This window comes from Parasteatoda tepidariorum, chromosome 2 (genome assembly GCF_043381705.1).
Source record: "Parasteatoda tepidariorum isolate YZ-2023 chromosome 2, CAS_Ptep_4.0, whole genome shotgun sequence".
Taxonomy (NCBI): Eukaryota; Metazoa; Arthropoda; class Arachnida; order Araneae; family Theridiidae; genus Parasteatoda; species Parasteatoda tepidariorum.
This window is the reverse complement of record NC_092205.1, coordinates 9444076-9455113: the sequence shown is the minus strand read 5'-3', so window position 1 is coordinate 9455113 and position 11038 is coordinate 9444076. Positions and strand designations below refer to the sequence as shown.

At 32.0% G+C, this 11038-nt stretch overlaps 1 protein-coding gene and 3 non-coding genes across 4 annotated transcripts in view; 3 read left to right on the top strand and 1 right to left on the bottom strand.

The window, feature by feature from the left end:
* LOC107446382 (Sodium-dependent dopamine transporter) overlaps positions 1-11038 on the bottom strand; it is an 86164-nt gene that overhangs the window by 25436 nt on the left and 49690 nt on the right. The gene's annotated exons all lie outside the window — the stretch shown is intronic.
* Positions 1365-1435, top strand: TRNAG-GCC (transfer RNA glycine (anticodon GCC)). The gene has a single exon. It is a non-coding gene; the product is annotated as a tRNA-Gly (tRNA).
* Positions 7507-7577, top strand: TRNAG-GCC (transfer RNA glycine (anticodon GCC)). Its single transcript has one exon. It is a non-coding gene; the product is annotated as a tRNA-Gly (tRNA).
* TRNAG-GCC (transfer RNA glycine (anticodon GCC)) lies at positions 9978-10048 on the top strand. Its single transcript has one exon. It is a non-coding gene; the product is annotated as a tRNA-Gly (tRNA).

Genomic DNA, 11038 nt, shown 5'->3' with positions numbered 1-11038 from the left:
TCAAAATCAAAATCTTGGCTGATTTCAATGTGCTGTTGGATGTTGTCCGCCATTGCTTCTGTGGTTAACGTCACGTTGTAATCCAACTGCAGTTGAGTTGGACGGCAATTGTAGTTCAAGATGAGCGTTCGATGACGTATACTATCAAACTCACAAATGGACCAATCAGAGGTTAGCGCTGATTTCCAGCTGACGGCGTCCTGTCCTAAGAAACCAGGCCTTAAAATCCACCTTTTCTTGAAATTGTAATTGGGCAATGCAATTCGATCCTATCGCTAGTGTGACGTCATCTAAAACGTCATTATGGATCTAAGTGACCATTTTATTCTAAGTGACAATACTTTGTCAAAAAGCTTTAAAAAATTTTTTAATCCTTTAAGGATGGAAGGTTTGATACTGCAATATTTTTACTTTATTGAAAAAAGGTTTTAAATACAAACATTTTCGTGACAATAAAGAGAAAATTCCGACACAAGGTTGCCGTAAGGTTACATGCTTTCTGGGTTATACGGTTCGCTTTGCAAACCATGCTCGTTACTAAGTTAAACCCATTTGAAATGCGTTCTAACATAAAGGCTTAAGAATTTAAATCAATTGTTATACAAATAAATAATTATATGCTAATTATTTTGATCTCCCAAGAATTTTTCCTTTCGAGGAAAAGTTGCAATCCCGTTTGCTTTTGAATTTTCCAAAAGTATAAATTACGAAAGATTATGGGTTTCTTAATTCCCAGATATATATTGTATTCTAGTCGATAAAAGTCCAACATCGGAGATAGTAACTATTTCAATTCTCTGTTGCTAAAGAGAAAAATTGCTGAGATAGGGCTAACTTTTTGTATTTAAATACATGAGTTTGATAGCCCATATTGTATTCGCCACTTAATTGTCGTGTCCAAAATGTCTATATGAGTGTGCCATCCATGACAAGAAGTGAAAAAAAATGAATAGAACGGAGAATTTCATTCGAAGTTTTCACTTTATTGGCGGGTAAATTGTATCACACTCGTTAAAAAATAAAGAATAAAGAAGTCTTTGAGGAATGAAAAAACTTTCGCTGTACTTTGTTTGTATAAACGAGTCGATTCAATAAATAATTAAAAGAATAATAATTTTTTATCGTCTTATTTCTTCTTCCTATAAAGTTTATTCAAATCCCATTTTTAAAAGATGCTTGATCCTTAACGTCAGATGCGTTGATTTGGAGATCAGAGATCAAAGGTGAAGATCAGATTTACCATCTGAATAAACGAGAGGAAGTCTTCTTTGCCCGCAGGTGAAGATTCACTTGTTTGTTTATTTAGGTTAGGTTAATGTTCTCAACAAAAACAATATAATACATGAAGTTTTTAATGAAAACAAGCATCGGTGGTTCAGTGGTAGAATGCTCGCCTGCCACGCGGGCGGCCCGGGTTCGATTCCCGGCCGATGCAGCAAATTCTTTTTTATATTAAATTATTTTATAATTTAAAAACTAAAGTGTAATTTTCAATGAATATCCCACAGATATTAACGATATATTGTGAATGGAGCAATAAAATGATATTGCTCAACCTTATTTTCGATTTCAAGCCTGTGATTATACATTGTTGGATGCGGTTATTTAGTTATACCGTTGCAATGTCAAAGTCAGATAATTTGGAACTTTACCGTATGGAAAACCTTGCAAGTAAACGTTAGAAATCGACATTTCATTAAGGTCAAAACGAAACATTCATTTAAGAGTATTAATTTTTATCAAAGAGAATTATCGTATTTTAGAGTAATCTAGTTTATGTTGCTCAAAATTTTTTGATTTCAATTCTGTGATTATACATTATTTGATGCGGTTGTCTAGTTACAGCTTTGAAATGCTAAAACCAGATAATTTTTCCCGTAAACGCGCGTGTAACTTAGCAATAGATGTCAGATATAGACATCCCTATAGGAAATCTTAATAGCTTATAGAGGAATATCTTAAGGAAACATTTATTTAAAAGTATTAATTTTTATTAAAATGGGTATTTTAGTGTTATCTAGTTTAAATAACATATCCACGAAATACGCATTTCTTATTCATATTCCATATTTGGAAATCTCTACAGCTTGCGTTACCTAACAGGTATTGGAACCGCAAGATTTAAGGGAAGTAGTATAATTTCAAAAACTGTTAACCAAATTATACAATTATAATAGTTGTAGCTGCTGTTTCATACCATGTACATGGGTTAAGTATGTGCCTTTTCATTAATAAATACATAAATTTAGCATGCACATAAGCTATTTTTGCCTCATTTATTACGAGTGTAAATAATATTTAAAAAGTAATCTTGTCTTTAAAATTTTGAATCACTTCTCTGGTTATGCAAAAAAGAACAAGATAAATATCTCAATTGATGATATAGCATGTCTTGGTAACTGGTAGCTGAGTATAGAGAAATAAGATGATTAATTCGGAAGTAAGTTAGGTAGAATATTCTTTGATCTTTTTTGAATGCACATTTATTATTTATGTTTCTTTGTTCAGCTCACGACCTCACTTCTGTAGATATTATTAAATAAGTATTTAAAAATGACATTTTAAATTCTGCATTTGATGAAAAATAATTGAGTTAGGGCTATAAACTGTACAAACCCAAAATATAACTCATTAGAGGAATCCGACCCCTGTTCACTGACACTTTGAAGATTGCAACGCAATCTTATATGATTTTTGATTAGAAAATCATGCTCGCTTTTCTCTCTACTAAGTTAAACCTGCTTGAAATGTGTTTTAGGGCTTAAGAATGTATATCAATTAATATATAAATAATTATTGCGATCTCTATAGAATGTTTCCTTTCGAAAAGTGGCAATCACATTTCTTTTTCAATTCTCCAAACGTATGGATGGTGTTTTCTACACTAGAGAACGCTGCAAGCTCCTAACCGCCTATACTTCCGGGTGTATTTTAAAGCCATTCTGCTCACAACGTAATCCGTAATCATTGTGTTTTGAGATTCTTGCAAATGTGGTATTTGATTACTTGTGCTTACAATGCTAACAATATTTATGTTTACAATGCTAAAGGTGCTAACACTTACGTATAAGATGGTGCACAGCTTGCAACAAGAACAAACAGTAATAAACAAATGGAAAGATGCCAAATCAGGACAGCCAAAAAAGCGCGTTATTCAAAATCTAGCAACCATGTCACTTTTTTAACAACATATCTCTAAATAACTATAACAAATTTTCACTTCAAACTCACCAGAATTACTTAATAACATTAATATCTTATGAAATACGGCAGATTTGAGCTTAGAAATTATCTAATTTACTTGATTTATTGAAAACAAAATTATCCATTTGAAAATATCTTCTCGCATAAAAAGCTGTAGTAAGCAGTTGCGAACTTTCTAACCGGAACTAGAGAAGGTATTGAGCTTGAGATTGTCATTGTTTACATTTATATTGAAAACACCATCCATAAATTACAAAAGATTGCAGGTTTCTAACTCTCAAATATATATGGATCATGTTTTCTACATTGCATGGTTGGCCATGTAAAGCTAAGCACAGATGGCGCTAGTGGTTAAAATTCCTCGTAAAACTTCCGGGTTACTTCTTCCGATTCATTTCTATGCCTGAGCTTGGGAAACCGCGACACCTAATATTATTATATACTTGTAGTGCCTACTTTATAATGCGTTTTTTTTTCCATTTAAGAATTTAAATTTTAACGAAACAAATAACAAATGAATTTGGAAAACTCCAAATGCATGCTATGATTCTATATAAAAAAACAACAAACTGCGATATTGTACACTAATATAGCCAAATAAGGGACAACATTCAAAACGTGGCAAATCTTACACTTTATTTATGCTGTGATATTAATTTTCTTAAATTTTTTTTAGACTCACGACCTGTTGGAATTTATAAAATACAGGAAACTCTCATGAATGGTAAAATTACGTGCAAATTTAAACACAAATCACAATAACAAAACTTGCTAGAATATTAAGCCTGTTCACACATCGCCTCATAAGCATAACATAAGCGGACGAATACACCAGAAGTTTCCTAAATTTCTTCCGGTTTTAAGATGCTTGTTACTGTTTACATTCAGTTAACCATTCCTAGGGTGCACTGAAAGCTCTTTACTGCCTATACTTCTGGGTGACTGCTTCCGGCGTATTTTGAAGCCATTTGGCACACAACGTGTTTTGAGACTCTCTTGAATAGTATTTCTTGTAAACGTGTATTAGTTACCTGATTTATTATTTTTGTTTAAAGAAAAAAAGAATCGTTATAAGAATCATAATTTGAAGACCTGTCATTTCAAGACGTAAGAATCGTCATCTGGAAAAAAAAAGAATCGTTGTAAAACACTTCTTACCTTATCAATAATATATCAACTTCGAAGTTTAAACCTATATCATTTATAAAATGAACTTAATCTCGCTGCTCGAACAATATGCATGCTAACACTAACTTATACTGGTGCACTGTTTGCAACAAGAACAAACAGTAATAAACAGGTAAAAATAGGCCAAATCGGGACTGCCGAAAAACCTAGTTCTTTCTGAATCTAGTAACTATGTAACTAAAACAAATTTTTACTTCAAACTTACCAGAATTACTTATTATCATTAATATCTAATGAAATCCAGCAGATTTTAGCTTAGAAATTCCATGATTTATTTTTTTTATTAAAAACAAAATTATCTGTTTTAAAATAACGCTTCGCAAGAATTAGCTGTAGTAAGCAGCTGTATACTTTCCAACCGGAAGTAGAACAAGTCCAAAAACTGTTTACATTTATATTGAAAACACCATCCATATTGTACTCTCGTCAATATAAGTCTAACATTGAAGATATTAATTATTTCATTTCTTAATTACAAAATAGAATATTGCTTTTATAGCGATACCTTTCTTTTTTATTTAAATTCATGAGTATAATCACCCATATTTTATTCATCATTTAATTCCGGTGTCCAAAATGTCTATGTGAGCGTGCAACTTATGACAAGAACACAACAAGAAGTGAAAAAAAAATAGAATTTAATTCGATGGGGAATTAAAAAAGCTTTCGCTGTATTTTGTTTACATGACTACATCATTTCAATAATAATTAGAATGATAATAATTTTTTATGATCTTATTTCTGAGCCAAAAAAAGTTTATTAAAATTCCATTTTAAAAGATACGTGATCCTTAACGTAAGATACGTTGATTTGAAGATCAAAGGTGAAGATCAGATCTGCAATCTGAATGAACGAGGAAGGTAAATATCGAGGAAGGCTTCGCTCACAGGTAAAGAGACACTTGTTTATTTATTTGGGTTAATGTTCTCAAAATATACTATATAATACGTGAAGTTTACAACAGTAACAAGCATCGGTGGTGCAGTGGTAGAATGCTCGCCTGCCACGCGGGCGGCCCGGGTTCGATTCCCGGCCGATGCAGTAAATAATTTTTATATTAAATTATTTTATAATTTAAAAAAAAAAGTGTAATTTTCAATGAATACCCTACAGATATCAACGATATATTGTGAGTGGAACTATACAACTATATTTCTCAACATTTTCGATTTCAAGTTAGTGATGGTATTGTTTTTTATTGTTTTATTGGTACAACATGCTGTTGTTGTTGTTGTAGTTCATTTACGTCACACTAGAGCTGCACAATGGGCTATTGGCGACGGTCTGGGAAACAGCCCTGAGGATGATCCGAAGACATGCCATCACAATTTTGATCCTCTGCAGAGGGGATGGCACCCCCGCTTCGGTAGCCCAACGACTTATAATATTTTAATTTTCAATGGTACCCACTGAAACATTGTTAATACTTGACTAAATTTTCTAGTTCTGAATCTATGGATGCCTGATATTACTTTTTAAAATGATGCATTAGAAATACAAAATAATTTTGTTCTTTAATTTTTTTTAGCCATGTTAATCCTACAAAGTATATTTCAAATTATAATATTCGAAGATTTATTTTCATGCTAGTGAAAAAAAATTTTGAATCAATTTTTTATAATTAGTTTTTGATTTTAAAAATATAAAAAAGCTTAAGTTATTATTTTTATTTATTCTAGCTTGAATTTAATGCAAGGGATTATCTTGAGCATAGCTGTAACCTTTTGAAAAAAAAGTGTCATCCTAGCATAACTTTTAATTTATTTCTTCAAAAAAAAAAATTTTTTTTTTTTAATAAAAAATGAAATAATAAATTCCAGTTTATCTGATTCACATTTTTTTGATTAACGTTAATCTATGTTATAAGAGAATTGAAACCAAGAATATGCATTTATTTAGTTCTACTCAACAGGAATTAAATNCAACCACAAAACAACTTAAAGTCCTCAAATTTAGCATGAAGTTGTAAAATGTAATGAAAGAGGGTCATAGCAATAATGAAAGTAGAAGTAAAGTTAAAACAATATTTTTAATCAATGAGCCAAGTTCTTCAAGAAGCTGTTGTAGAAGTAGGTTGTTTATTTAAAACTGTTTATAGAATTTCTTTAAAAACTCATTTGTTAATTTGGGCATTTGGCGATACAACACTTATAGAATTGAAGGATTTGTTACGTCAAGCGCTCAGGTATCATAATTTTGATCTAGTTGCGCTTCTATGTCATTTTGATTTATGTTGATAAGTTAACTTTCAAAAAATTCTATGGCCGGCAACAGCATTTTTATTTTTTAAGTTGTTTATTTTTATTTCTTTTAGAATTCGTTATTTTTTTAGCGAAATGTTTTTTAACCTAGCAGAATTCTTTGCCGACTATTTTCTCTATGAATGAAGAAAATAAAGTAAACATTTAAGAGTAGTAATCTTAATTAGTTGTACAAAGTACTTCAGCCAAAATTTGGGAGCCACGCAAGAGAATTATATCTATTAGATCAGAAACACATCATGAAAAGGCAGAATGCTTTGGTGTTTTCAAAACGTAAACTAAACAAAGCAAATGTTGCCACCGGCGGAAAAGAAATACAGCCAAAATTTGGGATCCACGTAAGAGAATTATATATAATAGATAATCACCCATATTTTATTCACCATTTAATTCTCGTGACCAAACCGTCTATATGAGCGTGCAATCTATGACAAGAACACAACAAAAAGTGAAAAAAAAGTAGAAGAATAAGAATTTAATTTGAAGCATTTACTTTATTGGCCGGTAAATTGTTTCACATTCTTTAAAAAAGAAAGAATGAGTCCTTGGGGAATTAAAAAAGCTTTCGCTGTATTTTGTTTATACGAGTACATCATTTCAATAAATAATTAGAATGATAATAATTTTTTATAATCTTATTTCTTTCCCCAAAAAAGTTTATTAAAATCCCGTTTTTAAAAGATGCTTGATCCTTAACGTCAGATGCGTTGATTTGGAGATCAAAGGTGAATATCAGATCTGAATAATGGAGGAAGTGTTCTTTGCCCGCAGGTGAAGATTCACTTGTTTATTTATTTAGGTTAGTGTTCTTAAAATATACTATATAATACGTGTAGTTTACGACCGTAACAAGCATCGGTGGTTCAGTGGTAGAATGCTCGCCTGCCACGCGGGCGGCCCGGGTTCGATTCCCGGCCGATGCAGAAAAACTTTTTATATTAAACTATTTTATAATTTAAAAACAAAAGTGCAATTTTCAATGAATATCCTACAGATATCAACGATATATTGTGAGTGAAACAATAAAACTATATTTCTCAACATTTTTCGATTTCAAGTTAGTGATTGTACATTATTTGATGAGGATACCCAGTTCCAGCTTTGAAATGCTAAAATCTGATAATTTTGCACTTAACAGTATGTGAAACCTAGCAATAGATATCTGAAATAGAAAACTTTACACATAAAACAAGACATTTATTTAAAAGCTTTAATTTTTTATCAAAACAGGTATTTTAGTGTTATCTAGTTTAAATAATAAAACTACGAAATAAGCATTTCTTATTTATATTCCATATTTAGAAATTTCTACAACTCACGTTACCGAATAGGTATCGAAAGAGCAAGATTTAAAGGAAATAGTACAAATTCAAAAACTGTTAACCAAATTATACAATTACAATAATTGTGGCTGCTGTTTCATACCACCCACATACGTGGGTTCAGTTTCATTAGAAAATGCAGCACTTTTGGGAAGCTCTGAATTTTTTTCCATTGACTTTTTGTTGAAGAAAACCTTTAGGGGAAACCATTAAATCCTCTCCCAGCGATTAGTCAAAACCTCTACACCAAATGCGAAAAAGGTTAAATTACAGAACAATAAAATATCGAAACGAAAGATACTAACAAAACAAATAAGTAGATTAAAATGCATTCTAAATATTTGTGTGAGGCTCTAATTTAATTCTCTAATCTCAAACAAACAAACAAACCTCTCATTTTTTAAAATAAACTAACTTTTGTGATCTAAAATTAAACGCATACTTTAAGCAACTAATAATAATAATAATTGTTTGTGTTTTTACAATAGTTCTATCGTTCATAATTGCTAAATTTGTTTTTACACATAATTTGGGATAATTTTTATTGACGCTAAATTTTATTCACCAATCCGGTTTTCATGATGCCAACACAAGTAGCATTTCCGCAGAAAAAAAAATAACACTAACTAAAATTAAAATCGTTTGCAAAAAATCAATGTACCTTCCATAATTATTTGAAATCAATGAAGGTAACTCATAAGACCATAAGAACGACTAACCTTCATTGACGATCGCTTTGGCTAAGAGTGGTGGCTCCCAAGAGGTTTCACTGTATATAAATTCAACATACACGTTAGATTTTTTTTTATACTTCCAGTGTAAATACGATATTATCCAAAAAGAAAGCTTGTCACCGAAATTTTACATCACTTCTATGAGTATGCCAAAAAGAACAAGATCAATATCCAATTGATGAAGCAGCATGTCTTGCTCTTACTGTTCTCTGGTCTGCTAACTGAGTACAGAGAAATAAGATGCTTAATTCGGAAGTAAGTTACGTAGAATATTCTTTGATACCATCATTTAAAAATGACAGTTTAAATTCTGAGTGGTATGAAATATAGTAGTGTAAGGGCTACATAATGGGCAAACCTAAAATATAAATCACTAGAGGAATCTGTCCTCTGTTCCAAGAAGCTCCGAAAATCACTATGCAATCTTATATGGTTCGATTTGAAAACCATACTCACTACTAAGTTAAACCCAGTTTGAAAGGTGTTCTAACATTAAGGATTAAGAATTTAAATCTATTGTTATATAAATAAATAATTCAATAATTATTATTTTTATCTCCATAGAATTCTTCCTTTCTAGGGAAAGTTGCAATCACATTTCCTTCCAAATTTTCCATAAGTATAAATTACCAAAGATTGTAGGTTTTTAATTCCCAAAGTTATATTGTATTCTCGTCAAAACATGGAAAATAGTAGCTATTTCATTTCTCTGTTGCAAAAGAGGAAATTACTGAGATAGAGTTATCTTTTTGTATTTAAATACATGAGTTTGATTATCCATATTGTATTCGCCATTTAATTACCGTGTCCAAAATGTCTGTATAAGTGAGCCATCCATTACAAGAACATAACAAGAAGCGGAAAAAAATGAATAAAAAGAAGAATTTATTTTGAAACTTTCACTTTATTGGTGGGTAAATTGTTTCAAACTCTTTAAAAAAAAAAAGAATAAAGAAGTCTTTGGGGAATAAAAAAAAACTTTTGCAGTACTTTGTTTATATAAAGGCATTAATTCAATAAATAATTCGAATGATAATAATTATTTATCATCTTAATTCTCCTTCCAATAAAGTTTATTAAAATCCCATGTTTAAAAAGTGCTTGATCCTTAACGTCAGATACGTTGATTTGGAGATCAAAGGTGAAGATCAGACCTGAATGATGGAGGAAGTGTTCTTTGCCCGCAGGTGAAGATTCACTTGTTTATTTATTTAGGTTAGTGTTCTCAAGAGAGACAATATAATACATGAAGTGTTTATAAAAATAAGCATCGGTGGTTCAGTGGTAGAATGCTCGCCTGCCACGCGGGCGGCCCGGGTTCGATTCCCGGCCGATGCAGCAAATTATTTTTATATTAAATTATTTCATAATTTGGAAACAAAAGTGTAATTTTCAATGAATATCCCACAGATATTAACGATATATTATATGTGGAACAATAAAATTATATTTCACAACATTTTTCGATTTCCCGTCTGGGATTACACATTATTTGATGCTGTTATTCAGTTATAGCTCTAAAATGTCAAAACCAGATAATTTTACACTTAACCGTATGTGAGACCTTGCAATAAATGTTAGAAACAGACATCTTTAGGCGTGAAACGAAACATATATATTTAAAAACATTAATTTTTTTATGAAAGTGGGGGTAAGATTTCACTAAATTCTTTGAGGCCTTCTGTTGTTGTCATGGATCGCCACCAAGCCCACCTTTTTGAATCCTCTTTTTCGTTCTTTTTCGTTGAGGTTGTGTACGCACACTTAGAGTCTACAGTATTCTCCGGATGCCCCCTGACGGGGGTGGGACGGGGTTACGCTTTGATGATGAAAGTGGGTATGATAGAGTTATCTAGTTTAAATACCAACGAAATAAACATTTCTTATTTGTATCCTGAACTTGGAAATGGCTACAACGCAAGATACCTAACAGATATTTGAAGTGCAAGCTTTGTAGGAAGTTGTATGAATGCAACTTAATCAAATTCTACGTCCCGCAGTGGACTGATCGTTAAGACACGGTTCCCAGCAGATCACCAAAGTCGAACATCACCGGCTGCGGTCAGTGTGCGGGTGAGTGACCACTTGGATCAGTTTGCGTAGGGACAGAGGGTGTGCGGTATTGGTCCTCGTTAAACTGTTCTATCGTAAAGTGCTCGACTTCACGTGCAGGTCGTCGGGCTACCGAAGCGGGGGTGCCATCCCCTCTGCAGAGGATCAAAATTGTGATGGCATGTCTTCGGATCATCCTCAGGGATGTTTCCCAGACCGTCGCCAATAGCCCATTGTGCAGCTCTAGTGCGACGTAAATCAACAACAACAACAACA